At 52.8% G+C, this 27,365-nt stretch overlaps 1 protein-coding gene across 1 annotated transcript in view; it reads right to left on the reverse strand.

Moving 5' to 3' along the window:
* LZTS3 (leucine zipper tumor suppressor family member 3) overlaps nt 1-20,005 on the reverse strand; it is a 47,620-nt gene extending 27,615 nt beyond the window's left edge. The window contains exon 1 of the mRNA XM_066548795.1: nt 19,859-20,005. The gene's annotated coding sequence lies outside the window, so the exon portion shown is untranslated. The remainder of the gene's footprint in view (nt 1-19,858) is intronic.
* Nucleotides 20,006-27,365: the final 7,360 nt, after the last annotated feature.

Raw genomic sequence — 27,365 nt, forward strand, 5'->3', positions numbered from 1 at the left:
GGGAGCAGGGAGAAAGGGAAAACAGCTTGGTCAGTGATTTGCAGGAGAGAAAACGAGCTCCTCTGTGGTTTGGGTGGTTTCATGGTGAACATGGGGCTGTTGGGGAGGGGTTGGGAACACAAACCCTGTGAGGAACCCCTGAGGGAGCTGGGGGTGCTCAGCCTGGAGCAAAGGAGACTCAGGGGTGCCCCCATCACTCTGCACAGCTCCTGAAAGGTGCCTGTGCTCAGCTGGGGCTGGGCTCTTTCTCCAGGCAGCACTGACACAACCAGAGCACACAGCCTCAAGCTGCACCAGGGAAATACAGTTTGGATAGCAGGGAAAAGGTTTTTATGGAAAGGGTGATAAAGTTCTGGAATGTTCTGCCCAGGGAGGTGCTGGAGTCCCCATCCCTGGGTGTGTTTAACAAAGCCTGGATGTGGCACTGGGTGCCAGGCTTTGGTTGAGGGGTTGGGGCTGGGTTGGACTCGATGATCTTGAAGGTCTCTTCCAACCTGGTCATTCTGGGAATTCTGGGAATTCTGTGATTCTGTAAATTCTGTGGATTCTGTCATTCTGTGAATTCTGTGATTTCTGTGATTCTGCGAATTCTGTGATTCTGTGAATCCTGTGAATTCTATGAATTCTGTGATCCTGTGAATTCCTTGATTCTGTGAATTCTGTGACTCTGTGATTCTCTGAATTCTGTGATTTGATTTCTATGATTCTGTGATTCTGTGAATTCAATGAATCCTGTGAATCCTGTGATTCTGTGAATTCTGTGATTTCTATGATTCTGTGATTCTGTGAATTCAATGAATCCTGTGAATTCTGTGATTCTGTGAATTCTGTGAACTCTGTGCTGGGTTAATCCTTGGATGTGATGACCTTTAGAGATTCTTTTCAAGCTCCACCATTCTGTGATGTGATATTTCCAAAGGAATGCAGCAATACCCAGTTGGGAAGGTCTTTTATTCCTCCTCCAAGCAATTCCTAGTTGGGAATTCCAAGTCCATCCATGCTGAGCCAGCCCAGAACCTGTGCCCCAAACCCAGGCAAAGATTCCTGGTGCTTTGTGCAAGGATTTGCCAGAGGAGGAGGCTGCAGCACCACCTGCTCTCTGCACTCCTCAGCTTTCCTCTCATCCCTACCTTGAGCTGGGGGAAGCAGAATTCCTCAGGCATGCATGGGAAATGGGCAGCACTTGTGAAACAAGCTCCAGAGGAGCTTGGCACATGTTCCGAGCTTGCACTTCATCTGTTTGGGACAGAGCTCACCCTGGCACAGCATCCTCATTAATTTCTCTGAGCTGGGAGCAATCCCACAGCGTTCATCTCACCTGTGCTGCTGACAGGGGCTGCCCTGGGATCTGCCTGTGCACACTCCAGGAGGATTCCCAGCCTTTTTCCTCGGTAGTTTTGGGGTTTTTTTTAAATGAATCAGTGCTGACAAATTGTTCAGACATTCCCAGGGGGCTCTGCAGGAGCATCAGTGGCTTTGGGGCAGTGTTTCAACATGGCCAAATGACACACAGATGTGGAGCTGTATCCTTTTTCAGGTTTTTTTTTTTTAGCAAAAGAAAACCCATCAGGAAGAAGATGAAGGTAAAAATAAGGGAGAAAAGGAAGAACTCCCTTCCTCAGGCAGTGGTTGGTGGCCTGGAGAGCTCCCTGCCATTTGATGTTCAGTGTTTGAGGGGAAGCTTGGCAAGTTCATGGACCAGAAATCCATCAGGACCTGCTGTAAATTGTACAGGAGGCAGATTTGGGAGTGTATTGAGGGAATATAAAGCAGGCTGTCAGAGTGACCCTTTTCCACCTATCCCTGCCCATTGCTGATAGAATTGTTAAGGTTGGGAAAGACCAACCTGAGATCATTGAGGCCAAAAATTCCTATTGATTCTCATCCCTAAAACATTGAGTGCCCCCATTGTGTCCCAGGAATGCAACAGACTGTGCAGAAAGAGCTGTGAAAATTCCAATTGTTATAATCTGAAGGTGCTTGGGTTCATGATTCCATAAAAAACAAAACCTAACAGAAACACCCAAATCCCCAAAAAACCAACCAAACAAAAAAACTAAAATAAAACCAAAACAAGACAAAAACCAAAAAACAAAACTAAACCAAAACAAAAAACCCCCCAAAACCCCCCAAAATAAAACACCCCAAAACCCAAAAAAGCCAAAAAAACCCCCACCCCTCCAAAACCCAACAATAACCCCCAAATCCCCCCAAAAAACCAACCAAACAAAAAACTAAAACAAAAACAAAACAAAACCCAAAAAACAAAAACCAAACCAAAACAAAAAACCCAAAAAAACCCCAAAATAAAACACCCAAAACCCCAAAAAACCCAGAAACCCCCCCACCCCCCCAAAACCGAACAATAACCCCCAAATCCCCAAAAAACCAACCAAACAAAAAAACTAAAACAAAACCAAAACAAAAACCAAAACTAAACCAAAACAAAAAAAACCCCAAAAAACCCAAAAATAAAACACCCAAAACCTCCCAAAAACCAAAAAACCCCTCCACCCCCCAAAACCCAACAAAAACCCCCAAATCCCCCCAAAAAACAAACAAAAAAACTAAAACAAAAACAAAACAAAACCCAAAAAACAAAAACCAAACCAAAACAAAAAACCCAAAAAAACCCCAAAATAAAACACCCAAAACCCCAAAAAAACCAAAACCCCCCCACCCCCCCAAAACCAAACAATAACCCCCAAATCCCCCCCAAAAAAACAAACAAAAAAACTAAAACAAAAACAAAACAAAACCCAAAAAACAAAGCCAAACCAAACCAAAAAAACCCAAAATAAAACAGAAAAAAAACCCCAAAAAACCCCCCACCCCCCAAAACCCAACAATAACCCCCAAATCCCCCAAAAAACAACCAAACAAAAAAATAAAACAAAAACTAAAACAAAAACCAAAACCAAACCGAAACAAAAAACCCCAAAAGAACCCCAAAATAAAACACCAAAAAAAACCCCCAAAATCCCCCCCACCCTCCCAACCCCAAATAACAAAAATAAACCAAAAAAAGACCCAAAAAACCAAGTCCCCCCAACAGTGCCAGCCACACAAACCACCAAACCCCTTCATATTTTGCTAAACTAAACAAAACCGTGGAGTTTTCCAGGCTGAGCATGGATCAGCTGTCAGGAAAGCAGCTAAATCTGCACGGTAGGACAAGAAATCCATCTCCAGCAGGAAGGTGGGATGGTGGGGAGGGGGAGATGGGGCTGATTTTATGGGCAGGCTGTGGGAAGGAAGAGGCTGCACATCCCATGAGGAGATGCTGAGGGCCCCAATTCCCTGGCAAGGCCAGGAGCAACAGCCTGGTGCATCCCAGGCCACCCCAAATGTGATTTCCCTGGACACAGGGAGAGGAAATGCTGTCCCTGGAAGCTGGAGGAGTCCCCTGATGTCACTTTTGCAGGTGGAAGGGACATGGCCATGCTGCTGTGCCCTTAAAGCCAGGAGGAAAGAAAACTCTGGGAAAGCTCTCCATGACTTGCTGAGGAGCTTTAAAACTTGATCCATGTGCATTTAGAGAAGGGGGATCACCCTGGGGCAGAGAGACCTCGGGGTGCCCGGAGAAGGAACAGGCAGAGCTTGGGAAAAACATCTGGAGGGGCTGGAGAGAGTCCAGGGGAGGGAACAGAGCTGGGGAAGGGTCTGGAGCTCCAGGAGGGGTTGAGGGAGCTGGGAATGGGCTCAGCCTGGAGCAAAGGAGGCTCAGGGGGGACCCTGTGGCTCTGCACAGCTCCTGACAGGAGGGGACAGCCAAGGAACAAGGACAGGATGAGAGGAAACAGCCTCAAGCTGGGCCAGGAGAGGTTTAAATTGGATATTCGGGGAATTTTCCACCCCAAAAGAGTGGCCAAGCACTGGCACAGCTGCCCAGGGCAGTGTTGGAGTCCCCATCTCTGGAGGGATTTAATGTGGATTTTGTCATGGACACATTTTATGAAAAATCCTTTTGCTAGGATTGTTTCTCCTGAGAAGCTGAGAGGCCTCAGGAATGAAATGTAAGCAATGATTATCTGATTATCTGCTGCTGTGGAATGCAACAGGTGCATCTGTGATTGGTCTCATGTGGTTGTTTCTAATTAATGGCCAATCACAGTCCAGCTGTCTCGGACTCTCTGATCAGTCACAAGATTTCATTATCATTCCATTCCTTCTTATTCCTTTCAAGCCTTCTGATGAAATCCTTTCTTCTATTCTTTTAGTATAGTTTTAATATATCATTTTCTTTTAATATAATATATATCATAAAATAATAAATCAGCCTTCTGAAACATGGAGTCAAGATTCTCATCTCTTCCCTTGTCCTGGGGACCCTCAAACACCTCCACAGGAGGTGACACTTGGGGACATGGTCAGTGGTGGCCTTGGCAGTGCTGGGGGAATGGTTGGATGGATTATCCTGTTTTCCAAGCTAAACAATTCTGGGATTCTCTCTGGCCATGGCTTCTTGCTTTGTCTCTGTGGCTCTCGGCAGCCTCGTGCTGGTCCCCGTGATCCTCCCTCATCTCCTCATCCCAGGAAGCTCCACCCCGTGAGGCTGGCACCTGTTTGCCCTGGAAAAATTCTTTTATTCCTTCTTCAACCAAGGCACTGCTGAGATGCCTCTGGGGGAGGAGCGAGAGGGGTTAAACCCCTCCAAAATGTCACCAAGTGATCCTAAAAATAGCCAGGCTTTTCCTGCTCCCACTGACTCACCCATCACAGACCACAAAGCCCTGAGTCACAGCAGGGCTCTGGGGGAACCATCCCTCCCTGCTGTGCTCCAAACAGAGCTTGTCTGTGTCCAGAGTGACCCAGGGACTGCCCTGCCCTCCTGCAGGGACCAAGAGCTGTCCCCTCTCCAGCACCCAGATCCTCGTGATCCTCACCCAACATTCCTGATCCTCACCCAGCATTCCCAAAACTCTGCCCTTTGGTCACCTCCCACCAAGAGGAAGGTGCATAAGGATCTGCTCACACCTCCCTTGCTCAGTCCCACCAGAGCAGAGACCCCCATCCCACAGCTGGGCTCAGAGGAAAGGTTCTCACTGATATTTCCTCTGCCATCCCTTCCAGGTGCCAGAGCTTTAACCCACATGGGAACAACTCCAAAAAACCTCTCAAAAAGCCTCACTCAGTGCTCCTGGCTAAAGAACAGGAATGAAAGGAAAAAAAACAAATTATTTTGGAGGTGTTGGGACCTGGGGTCTGTCCAGCTGCCTCTGGGGTCACAGCTAGGAGCAACACAACCTCTGAAAGCCACCAGGAGCCCTCACAGCCACCAGGGAAGTGGTGACCACAGGAAATGGGGCAGAGGAAGGGTCCATGGTCCTTTGCTGCCAGCCAACCCCTTTTCCCTGCAGGAGCCATCCCACCAAGAGCTGTCCCCTCTCCAGCACCCAGATCCTCATGATCCTCACCCAACATTCCCAAAACTCTGCACCTCTCCCACCACGAGGAAGGTGCACAAGGATCTGCTCACACCTGCCCTGCTCAGTCCCACCAGAGCAGAGACCCCCATCCCACAGCTGGGCTCAGAGGAAAGCTTCTCACTGATATTTTGGGAGCTGTTTCCTTCCCCTGCCCTCCTCCAGAATAGCTTTTTGTCTTGGGGTTTATTTTCTTTGTTGCCTCATAAAGGTTTGACCCTGGCGTGTTTTGAATGGAGCCGGAGGCAGCATTGAATTCCTCCTGGGATGTGGCTGCCTCGGGCAGGGCAGGGAGGAGGGAATTTCATTGTGTCCAAATTTCATTGTGTCCAACCCCGCAGACCTTCGGGGGAGGGGGGAAAAGGCGAATTCTGAATTCTCCTTCTCCTGCTGCGGTTTCTGCCAGCTCCTCCCCGGGCTCAGCCCCTCCAGCCACCTCCACTTGTGTCACTTGTCACCCTCACTGGGTGACAGCTCCACCAGCACAGCTCCTGTGCAGTGGGAAATTGGGATTTCCATCCCCTGGCTGGGTCTAACCCAGCCTCTTCACCCCTCTGATCAAAGTCACCACAAAATCCCCCCATGGACCCCACAGGTGGAGCCAGCTGCTTCTTGTGTGTTTGCAATGTCTTAAAATAAAAAATAAAATAAAATAAAGTAAAATAAAATAAAGAATAAAATAAAATAAAAATAAAATATAAAATAAAATAAATCAAAAATTAAAAAAATAAATTAAAAAATAAAATTAAAAATTTTAAAATAAAATAAAATAAAATAAAATAAAATAAAGAATAAAATAAAATAAAAATAAAAATAAAATATAAAATAAAATAAATCAAAAATGAAAAAATAAAAAATAAATTAAAAATAAAATAAAATAAAAAAAATAAATAAAATAAAAGCTCTGGTTGATCACAGAGAATGACCAGGGTGGAAGAGACCTTCAAGACCATCGAGTCCAACCCAGCCCCAACACCTCAACTCACCCCTGGCAGCCAGTGCCACATCCAGGCTTTGTTAAACACACCCAGGGATGGGGACTCCACCACCTCTCCAGGCAGACAATTCCAGAACTTTATCACTCTTTCCATAAAAAACTTTTTCCTGATATCCAACCTGATGTGGCCTCCTGACCCACCAAAGGGTCTTGCAGAGCTCAGTTTTCATTTGGGCTCTCTCTTTTCCACCCAAAATGCTTAAGAACCAACACTGGTAACCAAAACTAAACTTAGTGGCATTCTGGCTCAATAAAGCTCTGGAATTTACTCCACAATTCAGTTTGCAGTTGGCCATATCAGGTCTCTCCTGGACATTCACAGATGACAGGGAGGAAATGAATTTTAATTTGATTTTACAAAATTAAGAGGAGCACAACAACAGCAGCAGCATTGCCTGTCCTCAAGCTGGGGATCAGAAAATCGCTGATACCAATGAAGGAAAAAAAAATAAAAAAAAAGCTCCAATAATTTCTGTTCTGGCTTTGAAAAAAACAGGCTGATGTTCTCATATTGCACAGGGACAAGGAAGTGCTTTCTAGTCCATTAGTAACCCAGGAAGACACTAAATGGCATGGCCTGAGGAGAAACATTTTTAAACAGCAGGTTCAGATTAATTTGCTCCCAAGAGCCCCATGGAAGCAGGACAAGGAGAGGTCTGGGCTGCTGCTCATCCTCTCTAAGAAGCCCTGGGATTTCTCTGAGATCCCAGAAGGGTGGAAAGATGATAATTACAGGGCAATATTAAAAAAAAAAAAAAAGGGGTGGGGAAAGGAGAATTGGGATGATGCAGCTTAGCCTGGTGGAAAGGGATGCAGGATTAGAGGGATGGAGCGTGGGAAGCTGTCAATATAAATAGATGGCTCCTAAAAAAACAGCATTTCACAGACTCCTTCAGCCTCACCAGGGGCAGGTTTGGAGCAGGGGACCCCAGCAGCAGCACAGATGGAAATGTGCCCCTGTGAGGAGCTTTGCTTTGGGGTGTTGTTTAAAAAATGAGTTATTCCAGAAGCATGGAATGGTTTGGGTGGGAAGGGACCTTAAATCTCATCCCATTTCCAACCCCCTGATGTGGGCAGGGACACCTCCCACTATCCCAGATTTCTCTAAGCCTTGTCCAGCCTGGCCTTGGGCACGTCCAGGGATCAGGGGCAGCCACAGCTTCTCTGGGCACCCAGTGCCAGGGCTTCTCACCCTCCCAGGGAAGGATTCCTTCCCAGGATTTAAGGTAAATCTGCCCTCTGGCAGTTTCAAGCCATTCCCTTTGTCCTGTCACTGCCTACCTGCCCTTCCTGTCCCTCTCCTTTTGTCACTGAATTTCACAATGGGCAGTGTTGGATCCTGCCTGGATCCCCTGGCACAGGGATGATCCTCCCTCCTCCCTGTGCAGCTGCTGCTTGGAGGAAAAGGGCTGGGAAGATGAGAATCTCACTGCTCCCATCCCAGAGCTTTTCAGGGATGTCTCCCACCCAAAGTTGTCTTTGGATCCCCCCAAAGGTTTGCTGCCATCATTGGACACTGTCCCTGGTACTGCCTGCTCTCTCCTTGCTCACTCTAATGCTGTTTCATCCTCCATGAATTTGTGGCAGGGAGTTTCCAGAAGGGAATTATGACCTCTGAGAAAAGCTGCTTCACTCGGTTTGTCTTTAACCCAGCGTTTGAGTCATCCCCAGTTGCATTTTGAGGCAGAGTGGAGTCACATCCCCTCATCCCTTCACCCCAGGAACAGGAACTTTAACCCATTTTAGCTACTCTGGACATTTTGGTGGCTCTGAGGCACTCCAGGAGTTAAAAACCCCTGCACCAGGCTGTGATTCCCCTCTGGAAATTCCTCTGCAGCTCCAGGAATCCCCCGGGATATCTGCAAAAGGTGTTTCTGGAGCAGGAATCACCTCCCTGCTGCCATTCCCACCTCTCTGGGACACGTTGGCCACTGGCCACTCCCAGGGAAGCAGAATCCCCCAAGGTAATTCATGCCAATTACTGCAATCAGCTAATTAGCAAACAAGATCGATTCAAATGAAGTTGAGGTGTCAACAGCTATTATGCAAGCTTGTGTTTGCCGGAGGAAAGGCATCCTGAGAGTCAAAAAGCCCTCGGGGGTGAGAATTGAGGAGAGGTAAAAGGGATGTGGGGGGCAGCAGGGAAATTAAGAGGAAAAAAAACCCCAGCGCTGAGACAAATTAAGTAGGAAAAGTGTTGGGAATGGAAAGTGAGGCAGTAATGAATTACTTGTGAACACAAAAGGGGTGATGGAGAGGGGGGATTCCCAGCAGCCAGGCTGGGGTGAGAAGTCAGATTTTCACTGGGGAATTACCCGGGCTCCTCTCTAGGGATCCCCCAAAGGTGGGAAGCGGGGGAGCTTCTCCCTGCTGGAAAATTCCAGGGTGAAACCCCCTGTGACCGTGTTCACAGGGGTCTGAGGATGAGGGAAGAGACGAGGATCTGACTCCATGTTTCAGAAGGCTTGATTTATTATTTTATGATATATATTAGATTAAAACTATACTAAAAGAATAGAAGAAAGGATTTCATCAGAAGGCTGGCTAAGAATAGAATAGGAAAGAATGATAACAAAGGCTTGTGGCTCCGACTCTCTGTCTGAGCCATCTCACTGTGATTGGCCATTAATTAGAAACAACCAACATGGGCCAATCCCAGATGCACCTGTTGCATTCCACAGCAGCAGATAACCATTGGTTACATTTTGTTCCTGAGGCCTCTCAGCTTCTCAGGAAGAAAAATCCTAAGGAAAGGATTTTTCATAAAAGATGTCTGCGACAACACCCTGGGAAGAGCTCTGTGCCACAGGACACCCACCAGAACCAGCTCTCCGGTGAAAACTGATGGCAAATTTTGGGAGCCAGTGGCCAGCCTGGGCTTGCCCGGGATGCAGCAATGTCCCGAGGGCAATTCCAGCCAGGCTGGCTCCATCCATCACTTCTCCTCCGGGAAGCCTGAAGCTGGATGAGGGTGGGACACCCTGGTGTAAAGCCTGCAGAGACATCTGCTAATCCTCCCCTAAGCCCCTGGGATGGATTTAAAGGGTGTTTTTGTCGCTTGCCCCCGGGATCAAGATCCTTAGAGGATAAAGCCTCCGAAGGAAATGAAGGGATTCTTATCCCCCAGCGGGGCATGAAAGGGAGACCCTGCTCCCGCTGGGATGCCCCCGGGAGGGGCGGGTGTCACCTCCCCCATGCTGCCCCTCGGATGCTGCACCAAGGGAAATACAGGTTGGATAGCAGGGAAAAGGTTTTTACAGAAAGGTGATAAAGTTCTGGAATGTTCTGCCCAGGGAGGTGGTGGAGTCCCCATGCCTGGGTGTGTTTAACAAAGCCTGGATGTGGCATTGGGTGCGTGGGTTTGGTTGAGGGGTTGGGGCTGGGTTGGACTCGATGATCTTGAAGGTCTCTTCCAACCTGGTGGTGATTCTGTGATTTCTATGATCCTGTGAATTTGGTGATTCTGTGATTCTCTTATTCGGTGATTCTGTGAATCCTGTGAATTCTGTGAGTTCTGCAAATTCTGTGAATTCTATGATTCTCTGAGTTCTATGGATTCTCTGAATTCTGTGGATTCTTTGAATCCTGTGATCCTGTAGATTATGCGGTTCTGTAAATTCTGTGATCCTGGTTTTCTGTGAATTCTGTGATTCTGTGATCCTGTAAATTCTGCGGATTCTGCAAATTCTATGAATTTTGTGATTCTGTGAATTCTGTGACTCTGTGATTCTCTGAATTCTGTGATTCTGTGCATTCTAGGATCCTGTGATCCTGTAGATTTTGTGATTCTGTGAATTCTGTGATCCTGTTATTATGTGAATCCTGTGAATCCTGTGAATTCTGTGATTTCTGTAATTTCTGTGAATCCTGTGAATTCTGTGATTCTAAGGCCGTGCTGGAATTCAGGCAGGAGGTGGGCTGCCCAGCTCAGGAGCTGCCAGATGCCCTGGTTTTATCCCAGCAGCTGGCCCAGACAAACATTATCCAGCAGCCCAAATCTCTGCCTGCCTTTTAAACCCTGGAGGGGTGCAAAATCGCTTTGCACTCCAAAGACAAGGGTGGAGAACTGGAGGAAAGGGCTTTCCCTGCTTTTTTTCCTGGTCAAAACTGGGATTGGGGCTGTAACACTGTGTCCTGCCTGTCCTCAGCTTTTCTTCTGAGGATGAGAGGGAAAGACAACAATGGATTGATGGGAAACTCCATTAAAGAAGGAAAAATCGAGTTTTCCAGCTGTGAGGAATAAGCTCTGAGTGGTGGATGCATCCACACAAAGGCTGGGATGGCTGTGCCAGGAACGTGGGCACTCAGGGATCACTGGGGTGACTTGCAGGGCTTGTTTTTAAAACAAACAGATCCCTTTTATCGCCTGAAATGCCTCACCTCCGCCAGGAGGAAACGTGTGGAACAAAGAAACGCCACCATTAATCAGCTCTGGAGCTCGGGGCTTGGCTCAGGGAGCTCTTCCCAAAGCCAGGTACCCACCTCCCAGAGTGCTGGGCACAGCCCAGCCCTGCCTGGAGCCTGGCTGGCTGCTCCTTCTCACCCTGACATGGCACAGAGAGGGGAAGAATGGAATAATGGCTCCTTTCTTTTCCAGCTATCAGGAATGCACCACACCTGGTGCCCCTCGGGGAGTGTTTGCTGTCCCGGCGGGCGCCAAGGCCGGATTGTTTGCACGGGGATTTATTTATTTAATCTTTTTTTTCCTAATGAAATATTATTATTAAAAGCTAATTTGGGCCCCTGAGAGTGTGGAGGGGAAGGCAAAGCTCTTGGCTGGCACTGAGGAATGTCAACAGGCTGGGTTTGGCTGGTCCCAAAGCCCTCCTGAGCTGCAGGAGATGAGTTTGTCTGGGCTCTGCTGGGAAACAGACAGGGGGATTGCCCATCCCAAACACCTGCAGCCACAAGGTCTGGTTTGGAAATACCTCATCCTAGTCCCCAGATTAGCCCCCCGTCTGTACAAGCCCTTGGGAGGCTGCAGAGGGAAACTGAGGTTGAGGAATGCGCCAAGGATGGCACCGAGTGCCAGCAGCAGGGAACAAAACAGATTGAAAACTTTCCACTTGGGATTCAACGGCACTGAAACCACTCCTACGTGTTGGGGACACCCTGATCCCCAAAGAGAGCAGGTCCTGGGGTTTGGGAAAGCACCAGGAGGGAGGAAGAGTGGGGCAGGTGGGAGGAAGAGCACAGGAGAGGAACAAAGTCCTGCTGTGCAGGGGCTGGCTGGGCACCAGCTGGGCAGCAGTGATTTATTTATTTACATTGCTGGAGGAGCTGGGCCTCCCTGAGCCTGGCACTGTGCTCAGCCTGCTCCTGCAGACAGGTGTTTGTGTCCTTGCTGAGCTGCACTGAGTGGGGATGTGGGTTTTCCTAGCAGAGACCTTTTGGGAAATGTGTTTGTTGGAGGAGGGAGAGATTTGAGCCAAGAACAAATCCAGGTCTTTCCATAGCCCCCCTCCCCTGGGCAGGGACCACCAGGAACCCCCTCCCCTGGGCAGGAGAGCCTTGGGGTGCAGGGGCCTGTGGGGATGCAGCTCTGCCCATCTCATCCCAGCATCCCTGATGATTTTGGGGGATGTTTTCATCCTCTCCTTTCTGCCCTGGTGTCTTTGAGCCACCTTGAGGAGCCAATCCCCACAATGGGAACAGCCTTTCCTGTCTTTCCATTCCACACTGGTGCACAGCCTGGCCAAAACCATCACCAACATGTGCCTGTCTACAGGAATGTTTCCATTCCTACAGCCAAAAATTAAACTTTTTCAAATCATATTCCTTTCTCCTCTTTCCTTTTAGAAATATAGAAAGGGTGAGATGTACGAATGTACCCCCTGTTGATGGAGTGACAAAACTGTCCTTCGTCCCCGTAAAAAGGAAATAAGCTCAGAAGTTTCTCTCCTCAATTAAGTGAAAAGAAATCTCCTAGGACCTGGGGAACTTCACCTCAAAGTTAAGGATGGCCAATTGGATAGAAGGCAAAAAGTCCCACCTGAGTAATTTACTAGAAAAAGAAGAGAACAAAAGGAAATAATCACTTTTGTGAGGTGTTTTACCAGGAGCAAGAACCTCTCGCACCTGGCTCAGTTTTTCTCTGTAAAGAGTTTTGTTATTTTGCTTTTTATTAAAACCTTTTTGTTTCCAACACTGCCACAGAAGCCATCCTGCTGATTTTATGCCTTCTAAGGTAGCTGAGCTCTCTTGGGTGTGAAATAGATCTCCAAGAGCTTATGAGAGCTGGCTCAAAGAGACCCATATTTCACCTGTTCCCTATTCCCTGTCCCTTGTCTCCTGTCCCCTGTCCCCTTGCCATTCCTGGCAGTGCTGGAGGCAGGGACTGCACTGCAGGGGAATGTCTGAGGTGAGGCAGCCACTCCTGCCATGCCAACATCTCCTCTGGGATGGCTTGGCTGCTCCTCCAAGAGCTTGCCAAGGGCAGAGCCAGGGATGGAATGAAGGCAGCAGCCCGTGGGGAGTGAAGGAGCCTGTGCTAGATCAGCTGATATAATTAGAAAGCAGGGCCAAGGAGATGAGCTCCTGTGCCCAAAAAGCTGGGCTGCTTTTCCCAGCTCCAGCAGCTGGCCTAAGAAAAGCTCTGACCTCCCCCTGTGCCTGGGGGCACTGCCATGGTTTGGGGCACAGGGAGGAGCTCCCACATCCCATCTTTTCCAGGGATGGGGCATCTACAGCTGCTCTGGGTGGTGACAGCCTCCACCATCACCTCAGCCAGTCAGGGTCATCTCGCCCCCTCAGCTGGGCCCACCAGGACTGGGCCTAGCTGGGCCCACCAGGACTGGGCCTAGCTGGGCTCACCAGGACTGGGCCTAGCTGGGCCCACCAGGACTGGGCCTAGCTGGGCTCACCAGGACTGGGCCTAGCTGGGCTCACCAGGACTGGGCCTAGCTGGGCCCACCAGGACTGGGCCTAGCTGGGCCCACCAGGACTGGGCAGTGTCTGCCCCCCAAAACCACTCTCCAAGTTGACTTTGCCAACCAGCTCCATGTCCAGGTTGTGTCTCCTCATGTTTTGGTTCGGGTAAGAACCCCTAAATTGCCCCCAAATGGGCCCAAAACGACACCAAATGGGCCCAGAATGACCCCAAATGGGCCCAAAATTACAACTTGCTTGCAAAACCCTCAGGCCAAGGCCTTGGTGGTGGTGGGGAGATGGTGGATTTGTATGGGAACATCTCCACCAAATGAGGTGACAGACTGGGAGAGCTGGGGGTGTTCAACTTGGAGAAGAGAAAACTCTGGGGAGATCTTCCAGCACCTTCCTGTGCCTAAAGGGCCTCCAACAGAGCTGGAGAGGGACTCAGATGGGATATTAGGGGAAAATTCCTCCCTGTGAGGGTGGGGAGGCCCTGGCACAGGGTGCCCAGAGAAGCCCCTGGATCCCTGGAAGTGTCCAAGGCCAGGTTGGACAGGGCTTGGAGCACCCTGGGATGGTGGGAGGTATCCCTGCCCATGGCAGGGGGGTGGAATGAGATGGTTTTAAGGTCCAGACCATGAAATCCCAACCCCACAAGTCAGAGTTTCCCCATGGAAGAAGGAACCGAAAATCCATCTGCAAACCCACCTGGCCTCCTCTGGCAGCACTGACCCCCCCAAACAACCCCCAAAACCTCCAAACTGACCTCACAGCAAGGATTTAATAGGATTTAGCACCAGGGGAACCAAGGCTGGCTGTCTGGGCAGTGCAGAACACACCTGGGCAGGCTGAGAAATGTCAGCAGGCTGGGTTTGGCTGGTCCCAAAGCCCTCCTGAGCTGCAGGAGATGACTTTGTCTGGACAGATAGGGGGATTGCCCACCCCAATATTCCTGCTGGATTTCTGGGACATACCCAGCTGCTAAGAAGAGCAAGGGATGGACTCTTTTCAAGGCTGGAGGGAACATGGAGAACAACAACAAGGTTGTAGAAACAACTTTGTACAAGAAGAAATCCTGAGCCTACAGAGAAGATGAGTCCTGTGGGTGTTCAGGAGAGACACAGGGTGCAGGATGAGACCCAGCCTGGTGCACTGGGCTCATTCTCACCTCCCCTCTAAATAAACCCCCCCAATCCCATCCTGCTCCCAACTTTTGGCATCACTCCCCAGACCTTCCCAGCAGGAATTCCCTCCAGAGCTGGACAGACAGGCAGTCACTGCTTATCCCAGGTTTTCATTCCTGCTTTGGATCATTCTTTTTATTGCTGGTGCTGGGCTTCCAGAGGAAAGCAGCTCTTTGGGCCACACACCAAGGGATTTGGTTAATTCCTCACCCACAGAAGCACAGATATTTATTTAAAAGCTCCTCTTGTTATGTTACTTGGCAACTTCTGAGCCCGTGTGTGTTTCTCCAGCTGATAAATATTTGTGAGGTTGGTTGTGTGAAGAGCAGCATGTGTTAATGATCTGATTGCCTTTTTCCTGGGCTCCCTGCAAAGGGAACAGGCTCTGTTGCCCACTGGTGGCACAGGAGCTGGAGGTGCTGGGGCTGGACATGAGCCCAGGTGTGCTCAGGTGGGCAGGAGGCCAATGGCACCTGGAATTTTTCAGGTTTGGGGTGTCAGGTGTCCCCTGTGCTGGCTTTGCTGGGGCACCTCCAGTGCTGGGGAAACTTCTGGGCCTCTCACAACAAGACCTTAAGGGGCTGGAGAATCCAGAGAACAGAGCTGGGGAAGGGTCTGGAGCCCCAGGAGAGGCTGAGGGAGCTGGGCAGGGGCTCAGCCTGGAGCAAAGGAGGCTCAGGGGGCCCTTGTGGCTCTGCACAGCTCCTGACAGGAGGGGACAGCCGGGGGGTCGGGCTCTGCTCCAAGGAACAGGGACAGGAGCAGAGGGAACGGCCTCAGGCTGGGCCAGGGGAGGGACAGGGTGGACACCAGGGAGAGTTTCTTCATGGAAAGGGTTGCTAAGCATTGGACAGGGCTTTCCAGGGAGGTGGTGGAGTCACAGTCCCTGGAATTACCCAAGGAATCAGTAGATGTGGCACTCAGAGCTCTGGTTTAGTTGGGGTGGTGGGTGGTGGTGTTTGATCAAAGGTTGGTACTCAGTGATCCCAGAGGTGTTTTCCAGCCTGAGTCTGGGATTCTGGGATTACACCTGTCTGGACCTGGAGCATCCTGCTGGCTCTGGAGCCTCTCACTGGTCTGTGATGAGGATTTGGCCCTGAAGGAATAAGAGGGGCGCATAATGGGGCTCAGACAAAACTCATCCTTCTGCCTGAGGAAGCAGAAAAAGCCAACAGGACCCACATCTTCACGGCAAAACCCCCAGTTTTGTGAGCTGGAAACTCAGCCACAATCCCTGAGAACCTGATCCCCAGTCCTCCAGCTCCTGCATGGCTCAAGGGGACTTTCAGCTCCCTCTGCCAGGACAGCCCTTGGCTCCAGCCCAGATCACAAGGCAAGAGCCATCCCAATTTCCTGAGAGCTGCCTTACAGTTACCTTTGCTTTCCTTGCTCTTCAGGGAGCTCCCTGGACCTTCCTCCCACCCATGGTAGGACTCAGCCTGGTCCTCTCTCCCCCATGGGGGTGCCTGGGTCTGTGGGGTGATGGAAGAGCAGAGTTTTGGGTGCTTTGGGGAAGCACCTGGATTATTGCAGGATCTCAAGGTGCTTGATCCACCAGCACCTCCAGGATGGAACATCCCAGCCTACCTATGGCTCCTGGTGCCACCTTGTCCTGCTGGAACCCTGGAACGGTTTGGGATGGGAGGGACCAGGGATGCCACTCCCTAGACCTTGGAAAGAGCTCCCACAGCCAGAGGATGAATCCAGGGGCTTTACCCAGGATGGAGCAGAGGTGTGGGGGAGCCATAGGGGCTGGGGAGTCCCTGCCTGCTCCCCAGTCCCAGGGACAGGGATGTCTGGGCTCCTGGCCTCGTGCCTCCATTTCACTTTCAGATCCCTCAAATAATAACCGTGTTTGCCAGCTCCTGTGACAGGAATGACTAATGGGAAAGATCCTCTGTGAAGGGAAACAAGAAATCTCCTCGTTTCACCCTTTGTTTGCTGGGTTTCTCTGACAGCCCCGGGAGAAAGCAGATTTTAAACCCTTCAACAGCCCCAGCAACACCCTCTTAACTCTTAACCTTCCCTGTCAGACTAGAACTCCCTTCAGAAACTTTTTTTGCAGCCAGTTTATCCACATTCCTGCTCCATCCACATGGAGCTCCGACAGCTGATGCAACGTGGTTTTCACAGTGCATGTGTGGAAAACACCCTCCCCATCTGCCTGGGCTTTTTTTTTTGCAAGTCAGGGGACCTGTCTTTCTGCCTTTTTTTCCCGTTTTTTCCCGGGATGGGTGATCTAAGGTGCTCTTTTCATGGAAGCAGCAGGGGATGCCCGGGTTTGATGCTGCAGCCCCCAGGGACGGGGGGGCTCTCCAATCCCCACTCTTTCAGGACAGGCTGCTGCTCTCTCCCAGATACCCACAGCCACATGTGGGACTTTCAGATGCTCCTTTTCCATCTGAGGGGGCTGGGAGCTGATCCCTGGGGACGCCAGCAAGGAAGAGTTGGAGGAGGAGGAGGAGGAAGAGGAGGAGGAGGAGGAGGAGGAGCGGATCCCTTCCCTGCATGGAGAACTGAATCCACACAGGCACCTCGCTGTGTTTAAATGCCCCAGCGAGCCAGCAGGGCCAGTTTCAGCCCCTCCACCACCCCTCCTCTGCCCTGCTGCCATCACAAAGGCGACACCGGGGACAAGGTGCCCGCTGCCCTTGCAGCCAGGGCATCATCGCACGGCTCCGGCATTTCCACGCCTGTTCCCAGCCCGTTCGCCTCGCAGCCTTTGCAGAAAATAAATTCCCCAGCCAGGCTGAACTCGGATGACAGCATCGTTGCTATATTTAGCCACGCCAGATCGCCGCTCCAACCAGGGCCACACATAAACAAACCGAGCCCGCCCGGAGAGGGCACGGCCGGGGGATGGAGCAGCCTCCCGCTCCTGCCTGCCCCAAATTTGGGGTGCCCTGCGTTCCCCCGTCATGCCAGCACCTCCCTGGAGGGCTCAGCGCTGGCACAATCCGCTGCCCGAGCAGCTTTGAGGTGAAGGATGTGCCGGAGAGTGTTAGGAGCAGAGGGAGATGCCAAAGGTTATCCCGCGGAGCAAGCAGCATCCCCCGGCTGCGATTGCACCTCTGGCTCCCAGCTGGAATTCAGGGAGCTGTCGGCATCCCCCCCCTCCCTGGGATTGTGCTGTGGGGCAGAAAATGCCAGAAATGCCCCGCTAGAGCCGTGCCCGCCCTTCCTACCTCCACTGCTCATCTCCCTGCAGCCTTCCCGCCTGCTCCCCTCCCTGTCCGAGCCTCTGCCGTGGAGCACGGAGCTGCCCTGGGATCCACGGAGCTGCCCGGGGGTCCACGGAGCTGCCCTGGGATCCACGGAGCTGCCCTGGGATCCACGGAGCTGCCCGAGCATCCACGGAGCTGCCCTGGGATCCACGGAGCTGCCCGGGGGTCCACGGAGCTGCCCGGGATCCACGGAGCTGCCCTGGGATCCACGGAGCTGCTCGGGGGTCCACGGAGCTGCCCTGGGATCCACGGAGCTGCCCGGGGATCCACAGAGCTGCCCTGGGATCCACGGAGCTGCCCGGGGATCCACGGAGCTGCCTGGGGGTTCATGGAGCTGCCCTGGGATCCACGGAGCTGCCCGGGGCTCCACGGAGCTGCCTGGGGGTTCATGGAGCTGCCCTGGGATCCACGGAGCTGCCCTGGGATCCACGGAGCTGCCCGGGGGTTCATAGAGCTGCCCGAGCATCCATGGAGCTGCCCGGGGCCCCACGGAGGTGCCTGGGGATCCACGGAGCTGCTTGGGCATCCACAGAGCTGTCCGGGATCCACGGAGCTGCCCGGGGCTCCACGGATCTGCCCAGGGTCCATGGAGCTGCCCGGGGGTTCATGGAGCTGCCTGGGGCTCCACGGGGTGTGGAGCAGAGGGAAGAGGTTGTGGATGGGCAGCAGGGTCCGTGCCTGGCTCACTGACAAGGCCTTGTGCTCCCTCCCCAGCTCCACACGGGGGGGGAAGGGGATGGGGATGCTCAGGGGGTACTCAGGGGATGCTCAGGAGACGTTCAAGGGGATGCTCAGGGGGGAATGCTCAGGGGGTGCTCAGGGGGTACTGAGAGGATACTCAGGGAATGCCCAGGGGGATGACCAGGGGATACTCAGGGAATGCTCAGGAGATGCTCAGGGGGTACTCAGGGGACGTTCAAGGGGATGCTTGGGGGGGGAAAGCTCAGGGGATGCTCAGGGAATGCTCAGAGGATACTCGGGGGATGCTCAGGGGATACTCAAGGAATGCCCAGGGGGATGCCCAGGAGGGTGTGGAGCATCCAGCAGCCCAACACCCTCCTCTGAAGCAGAGGAACCACGTGGCCCGGGGGGCCGCTGGCAGCCACAGGTCCCCAGGCTCTCTCCTCTGCTTTGAGGAGGGCTCGGGGTGGCAAAGAGGGTCCCTGCCCGCCCCGGGCACACCCAGGGGCGCGGATGGGGCTCTGTGCTGCAGTGCAGCAGCTCCAGCCCCGCTGTCTCCCGGGGTGGGAGGTGGCAGAGGGGATGCCCACCTTCCCCTCCCCCTGCTCCGAGCGGGATGAGCCACCGGGAGCGGCCACAACCCGGGGGATGGAGCGGGGACCCCCAGGAGCAGCGGGGCGGGCGTGCACCCATGGCCTGGGGGCCGCTGTTGCATCCCTGCCAAGCCTCCTGGGGTGATGTCCCAAGCGGGGATGGGGAGGAACGCTGGGTGCCCGCCGAGCCGGGGTGAAGCCTCAGGCGGGGAGCCCCCTGCCATGACGTCCTCCCTCCGTCCCTCCCCACCGCCGCTGCTGGGCGAGGGCCACCCAGCACCGAGGCAATGACATAATTCCCAGCAACTGCACGTTAATCACCCGGCCGCCAGCAACCCCTCCGTGCCTCCAATGCAACCCCCGGCCCCAGGCACCGCTCCCCTGGCCCTGACAGCGAAGAAATAAAGAAATAAATGAGAAAAGGCAAGGGAAAGGTGACGAGGGGGAAGAACCCGGCCCTGGCACTGGCACACGAGTCTGTCCCCCCTCCCCTCCCCTCGCCGCTCCTCCCCGCCTCGCACTCTATTTTTGGGTGCTGTCACATCCCGATGGCCCCGCGGGGCCAAATCCGGGCAGCTGCGACTTTAGGCACAAACACGGCTCCCTGGCCTCCATCACACCCGAAATCGGCGCTGCCAGCCCATCCTCCACCCCACCCCCTCCCCAAAATCCTCCTCCCCTCCCCCCTCCCCAAATCACATCTGGGTGGGTGGTTCGGGCGCGCCAAGCTCCAGCATCAGGTCCCCAAATAATAATCAGATCAAACCTCTCCCTCCGTGCACCCCACCCCCGGGAGACCCCCCCCCCCATCATCACCCCCCACCCCATCCCACCTCCCCCCGCTCCCAGTTCCTCCCAGTCTCTTCCCAGCGCCCAGCCTTACTCTTGGCGGGGATGCCGGGCAGCAGCGATGGGGCCGGGATCAGGGGTGGCAGCAGCCGGGTGGCCGCTCCCGTCCGAGGGGTCTCATTATCTCATTTCGTCCTGTGTCACCAACACACACTCACGCACACACTCACACACATTCGCAGCCACGTTTCCCCCCCCTTCTTGCGGCAAACGGCGGCCAGCCCCGACCCCACCCCCTGTCACAGCAGCAGCCTAACAGCGAGCACCGGCAGGATGGAGGAGGATCTGCTCGCCTTCCCTTTAACTCTTCCCTCGCCACCCCTCAGGACAGGGCTCTGTCCCCGCCGACCTGCCTGGGGATGCTGGGGTGATGCTCGCACCTCGCTCGCCGCCTTGTCGACGTCCCCCCAACAGAGCTCCGGGATGTTTGGGGTGTGTTGGTGCCCTGGCTCTGTCCCCTGCAGGCTCCTGCCCCCCAAAAAAGAGCCCCCAAATAGAGCTGAGCCCCGGCAGTGGGGCAGGGGGTGTCTGGCTGGGGTTGGAGGGGCACGGGAGCCCCGGGGTGGGACCCAAGTCTGCCTGCCTGGATCCACCATGAAAATCCCATTTTGGTCCCGGTTTCCCCCCATTTCCAGGAGCAGAGCCCTTTGGGGTGGAGGAGGCACAGCCTGGACCCCCAGGGGTCTCTGATGGGGATGTGAGGTCAGTGTGGGGGACAGGAAACAACTTCTCCCATCCCCCGGAGAATCCAAGGACCTGAGCTCGCAGGTGGTGGGGAAAACTCCCCAAATTCCCCCTTACAGGGATGAGCTGAGAAAGGGACATCCAAATGGGCAAGGGCTGAAGGCAGGGCAGCTCCTGACTGTGACACTGCACTGATTGTCTTCTCCAAGGAGAAATGAGAGGTGCCAGAGAGAAAAGGGAAAGGGGAAGGGGAAGGGAAAAGGGAAAAGGGAAAAGGGAAAGGGGAAAGGGAAAGGGGAAGGGAAAGGGAAAGGAAAAGGGAAAAGGGAAAAGGGAAAAGGGAAAGGGGAAAGGGAAAGGGGAAGGGAAAGGAAAAGGGAAAAGGGAAAGGGGAAAGGGAAAGGGGAAGGGAAAGGGGAAGGGAAAGGAAAAGGGAAAAGGGAAAGGGGAAAGGGAAAGGGAAAGGGAAAGGGAAAAGGGAAAAGGGAAAGGGAAAGGGGAAGGGAAAGGGAAAGGGAAAAGGGAAGGGGAAGGGAAAGGGGAAGGGGAAGGGGAAGGGGAAGGGGAAGGGGAAGGGGAAAGGGAAGGGAAAGGGAAGGGGAAGGGAAGTGAAAGGGAAAAGAGAAGGGGAAAGGGAAAGGGAAAGGGAAAGGGAAAGGGAAAGGGTAAGGAAAAGGGAAAGGGGAAGGGAAAGGGAAAGGGAAAAGGGTAAGGGTAAGGAAAAGGGAAAGGGAAAGGGGAAGGGAAAAGGAAAAGGAAAGCTCATGGTGCTGCCCATGGAGGGGCTGGTGGCACAACGCTCCCAGTTCAGGTCCTGTAGCACACTCTGCTTCTCCCCTCAGCTTTTCCATGGATAGATGGAGGTTAAACCCCTCCTGCTCATCTCTCAGGGGTCCCAGGAGGGAGGAAAGAGGCAGGAAATTGCTGCCACAGAATTCTGCAGCTTTCCAGTGAAATAGCAGGGCAGGTAATTAATTATTCCTGCTAATGGTGGTGGCCAGACCAGTGGCTGCTCCCCCAGAACCTCAGGCTGTGAGTATCTCCCTGCACAGGTTGTTGCTGACAGCTCAGGGGCTGTGTGTGATCCTGCTGGGATGGAAAGGGCAGCTGAGGCTCCCTGATTTACTTACAGCCTCTGAGGACCAGGATTAGACTGGCTGGGCAAAGCCACCTCTGCTGTGGGTGGGACTCTGCTGCTGCCCACCAGCACTGCCAGGCAATGGAGCAAATTAAATCCTGCATGGACAACTGGGGGGAGTCTGTCTTGGCCTTCCTGGGAAGCCTGGTCTGCTCTGAGCTTGGCAGTGCTGCCTCTTTTGGGAGTCATGCAAAGGTAGGAGGTGTCCTACAGGAAGCTCATGGAGGTTTTTGTGCTGCTCCAGATGAGCCCTGCTCCAATTGTCACCCCAGCCCACACCTCCAGGACTGAGCACCAACCTGGAGCTGCGCCTGATGGGAGATGAGCTCCAGCTGCCCTCTGCTCCTGGACACCCTGAGGGAGCCTGCACGTGTGCCCCTACCCAAAATGGGTCGTGCCTAGGCTGGGGCATGCCCACTTTTGTAGCTGAGAATCAGAATCACAGAATCATTTAGGTTGGAAAAGACCCCTAAGATCACTGAGTCCAAAAGTGAACCCAGCCCTGCTAAGAGGAGATGCTCTGGTGGTGTTACAGCTCCACCAGGCCAGCCCAGCATCCTGTCCCCAGCTGCAGCTGCCCATGGAAGACCAAAACAGGTCAATATTTCCTTTTGGCATTCTCCAGCACCTCCAAGGGAGAAGTTTTTGCCAGGTCCAGACATCCCTGGAAGCTGAGAACCCTCAGGGTGCTGTGAGTCCATCCCCACTGCAAGGTGCTGCCTCCTTGGGTGGGTTGAAGTCCAGAGCCTGTAGGACACCCCCATTCCCTCCCATTCCAATCACTGAGCCTTTTCACAAGGATTGTCCTGGGACCAGCACTGGGGCTGCAGGATTTTCACTCTCCTGCTCTATATCAATCTCTCTCCCAAATGCAGATTCCCTGGGGCAGGCTGGGATGAGCTCTCTCCCCAGGGGACAGCGCTCTGCCCCCACTCCTCATCCTCATCCTCATCCTGGCCATGCTAAACCCCCAAATTTGGACTTTGTTTTCCCTTATTTGCTGAGTGTTTTTTGTGAAGGATTTCCACTCTCCTCCTTTACTCCAATCCCTCCCCAAGTGCTTGCAGATGCAGATTCCCCCTGGCAGGCTGGGATGAGCTCTCTCCCCAGAGGACAGCACTCTGCCCCCACTCCACATCCTCATCCTCATCTTCATCCTGGCCCTGCTCAAATCCTGAGTGGACTTTGTTTTCCCTTATTTGCTGAATGTTTTGTGTGCAGGATTTTTCACTCTCCTCCTTTACTCCAATCCCTCCCCAAGTGCTTGCAGATGCAGATTCCCTGTGGCAGGCTGGGATGAGCTCTCTCCCCAGGGGACAGCACTCTGCCCCCACTCCTCACCCTCATCCTGGCCCTGCTCAAACCCCGAGTGGACTCTGTTTTCCCTTATTTGCTGAGTGTTTTGTGTGCCTTGCTGTGGTGATCATGCTCCAGCCGTCAGCTTGCAGCGAGTCCCCGGGAGAAGGTGCCAACTTTAACATATGCCTGAACAGTTCTTTTCAGACATATACAAACTGGAACAATGCCTCGCTGGGAATATGCTTGTTGGTGCAATTTGCCAACTGTGGCTTCAGATCTGCTCTTTTCAGCACGCACCAACTATTTGGAGACGGTGCAAAAGCCGGGATCGCCGTGCACGGATGGATGGGGTCTCTTCTGGAAGGCTCTCTCCAGGCATGCAGGAACCAGCAGGGAGGAGAATCAAGGGCTGGGCAAAGACCTCTGGGTATCATAAATAATAATCAGATCAAACATTTGGCTTCTGAGAACCTCAGTCCTTTTTCCCTCTGCTTTAGCACTGATTTCTGCCCTCCCTGAGCCATGAGCTCGTTCTCACCTTGTGCAAGCAGGACTTTGCTCAGCTCACCCCATTTCCTGGGTTCACACATCTCCCAGTGCTTCCTCCATCACTGATGGTCACCTCCCAGGTAGGACATCATCAGGATGTGACTCTGGTGCCACTCAGGGTGTCACCACTCTGTCACACCCTCGGAGAAAAGGCCTGCCCAACCTTGGCTGGGCATTGCCCCAACTTCTTCCCATGCGTTTGTAGACACCACGGCAATGTTTGAAGGAAATCTGGGAAGATGATAACAAAGTGGGGCTGGGGTTGTGTCCAGAGAGATGGCCAGGCTTTCCGAGTGGGCAGTGAAGGCCCAGTGGTGATGAGGAGGAGGAGGAATTTTCTCGCCTGCGCTGATGAGGATGCAGCTCTGCCCTTGCCCACGTGCCAGCCTTCATCTTGCAAATTCCCAGGGCAGGGATCACTGTGTCCTGTTCCTTGCCCATGGCACAATGGATGTGGAGGGCAGTGCTGAACTGCCTGTTCCCCATGGAGCACTGCCAAAGGCAGAAGAGTTTGAGACAGCAAATCATCAAGGGACCATTGTTCATAGCAGCCTTGGTGGAAATATTTGTGTGTGTGTGTGTGTGCGTGTGTGTGCTGGCATCCAATTTGGCAATGGTTACTCAGCACAAGTGGGCGGCCTGTCCCTTTCTCTCAGCTGGAGCCTCCTCCTCCTCACAGGGACCCAGAAGAGGGATGAAAGGAGAGCAGATGGTTTGGGGGTGCTCAGAAATACCAGTGCCAAGGGCTGTCTCATCATGGCAGGCTGAACATGCTCAGGAGCAAGGAGGTCTCTCCAAGTATCGGGGAGATGCAGGAGGTCTGTGAACAATCCTTGGGGATATTGATGGTTTTGCTGGATTTTGAGGAGAAGGACCAGAAATTGAGAACTTTGGGGTGTCATGCAAAGAAGAAGAGATCCTTGGGGTATGGGGGTCTGTAAAGTTCTCTTTAATTCTTCTTGTCCAAAGGAATTTGAAGAACTGATGCTGGAGATGGACTTTGGGCAAAGGTTTGGAGTGACAGGACACAGGGAATGGCTTCCCTCTGCCAGAGGGCAGGGATGGATGGGATATTGGGAAGGAATTCTTCCCTGGGAGGGTGGGGAGGCCCTGGCACAGGGTGCCCAGAGCAGCTGTGGCTGCCCCTGGATCCCTGGAAGTGTCCAAGGCCAGGTTGGAGCCACCTGGACTAGTGGAAGGTATCCCTGCCCATGGCAGCAGTTAGATTAAATGACCTTTAAAAGACTTTTTGCAACCCAAACCAATCTGTGATTTTATGCTGGAGGGACACTGCTGGCTTTGCCTCAGGGCTTCCTCCAAGTGAGGATGCAGGGCAATGAGCCTGGTGAGCTGGCCAAGGCAGGCAGGCTGCAGGTTATCTCCTCTTTCAGCACCACACCAGATCTGTCCCGCTCCTTTCATGGAAACATTCCCATTGAAAGCTTCACTGCTGCTCTCTCATCCCTGCAAAAGTGAATGGAGAGATTTGTCCTGACCTCCATCCCCCTCCACAGCTCCTGGCATTTCGCTTTTCTCCAAAGCAACGCTCTGCTGCTAGAATCAGCTGAGATGAAACCGAGCTGGCTCCTACACACCTTGGAGCTCAGGCAGGGCTGCTTCCCACACAGTGTCTTTCACCCAAATTAAACAGCTCCCAGCTGAGCCCTGCCATCCATCATGCCAGGCTGCAGGCACAGCTCGGGTTTGGCAGCTTTTACACCTCTGTGGGTTCATGTTTAGTGGGGAAAGAGCAGGGAACTTTTCTTTGGGAGTGTGTTCCATGGGGTGTGCAGCCCTGGAGGCTGCAGGGCATCCTTGGGATCACGCTGGAGTCAGTGGGAGCTGATTGTTGTTAAAGATAGCAGAGACCTGGGCACTGAGGGCTGCACTATTGGGAAGGAATCATTCCCTGTGAGGGTGGTGAGGCCCTGGCACAGGGTGCCCAGAGAAGCTGTGGCTGCCCCTGGATCCCTGGAAGTGCCCAAGGCCAGGCTGGACACTGGGCCTGGGAGCAACCTGGGGTGGTGGAATGTGGAAAGCCCCAGGTTGGGACTAGACGGTCTTTAAGGTCCTTTCCAGCTGTGACTCTATGATTCCCTGATGTCCCAGATTGCAAGGCAATGTGTGTGTTCTATTCCCATCTGTCAGAGGTGGGGCAGTTCTCTGCTGTTCATTGGGCAGTTTTTCTTTATCTCTTCCACAACCAATCCTCCCTCCAGGAGATCTCTGCTGTTCATGGGCCATTCATTATTAATTCTCTTCTGTCCATGGCCAGTGAGTGTCCCTGCATGGCTGATCCAATTCCATCATCCCATGGGGAGATGCTCCGCCCAGGGGAGGAGCCAAGCATTCCTACCTGGATCCAATCTGAGGTTTGGGACAGCACAGCAGCCTTTGCCCAGTGCATTGCCAGAGGAGCAGCTTTCTGCTGCCCTGCATTGCCAGAGGGAGCCCAGGCCCATCTCCAGCAGCCCTGGAGCTGCAGAGGAAAACTCCCCCCTTGTGCAGGATCCCTGCTCCAGCAGAAGCACAGCTGGCACTGCAGGAGGGCTGAGCCCCCATGGGATGGGGCTGTGCCACCCCCTGACACACAGGGGGGCAGGTTGTGTTCTGAATCTGTCAGTGTTTTGTATTTTTATTTTATTGCATTGCATTTTTATTTTATTTTTACTTTTGTATTTTTATTGACTGCATTTTTATTTTATTTTAATTTTCTTCCCTAATTAAGAACTGTTATTCCTGGTCCCATATCTCTGCCTGAGAGCCCCTTAATTTCAAATTTATACCAATTCAGAGGGAGGGTGTTCACATTCTCCATTTCAGGGGAGGCTCCTGCCTTCCTTAGCACACACCTGTCTGTTCAAACCAAGACCCCTGACTTTCAGGCTGCAGTGCTGGACATTCCTGGCTGCAGCCTGCCCACTCCTGGGGCTGCCACTCCTCGAGGACACAGCGCTGACCACACCTTGGTGTCCACACCCGTGCCAGGGGAGCAGGAATCCTAGCTCCTTGTCTGTGTTGGTCTGAGCTCATTTCAGTTTTCCAAGTGGTGTCCAAGAGCTCTGTAGGTGTCCCAGAATATCTGAGACACCTACCAGGAGGAGGCAGCCACAGAATGGAGTCTCCATTGGCATCACCTTGCTGGAGATAACACTGCCTGTTTTGAGGTTGAGCTCAAAGCCTCACTGAGTTAAGGTTTTTGTTGGATATTAGGAAAGATCTCCTCACTGAAAGAGTGGTTAATCATTGGAACAGGCTCCTCAGGAAGTGGTGGAGTTGCCGTGCCTGGAAGTGTTCAAAAAATGAGATGTGGGGCAATGTCTTAGTGGGAGTGGTGGCAGTCAGGGTTTGATCTGGGAGGTCTTTTCCAGCCTGAATGATTCTGTGAGTCTAGGACAAGCCTAGGACAAGTGTTTCCATCTATTTGAGGTGGGAAATGGAGTTTGGGCCATCTCAGTTCCCTGTGACCATATCCACACTCATGCCAGATAGCCACAACCAGTTTTCCTGTGGACCCCCCTGCAGAGAGGATTTCTGGGGTCATTTTAGCACCTCTCCCCACACATCTGAGTGGCAGAAGAACATCTTCCAGCCCCTCTTAGTGTAGGCTCTGGGCTCTTCAGATCAGCCCCTCCAGCAAGGTGGGAATCTCTGCCTCTTTGTACACAGAAAGGCTTCAGGGCCTTTGGTCCAAACATTTTGGTCCATCTGGGCCTTTGGTCCATCAACATTTTGGTCCAAAACCCAATCTTTGCCCTGTTTCTCTGCAACATCTGTGTGTCGATTGCAGAGATGCTCACTCGTCTCTACTGACATTGCTCAAACACTTTCAGATTTTATAAAGTTCTGGGTTTTAATTTCTGCCAATTTT

This window comes from Molothrus aeneus, chromosome 4, assembly GCF_037042795.1.
Source record: "Molothrus aeneus isolate 106 chromosome 4, BPBGC_Maene_1.0, whole genome shotgun sequence".
In the NCBI taxonomy this organism is placed as follows: Eukaryota; Metazoa; Chordata; class Aves; order Passeriformes; family Icteridae; genus Molothrus; species Molothrus aeneus.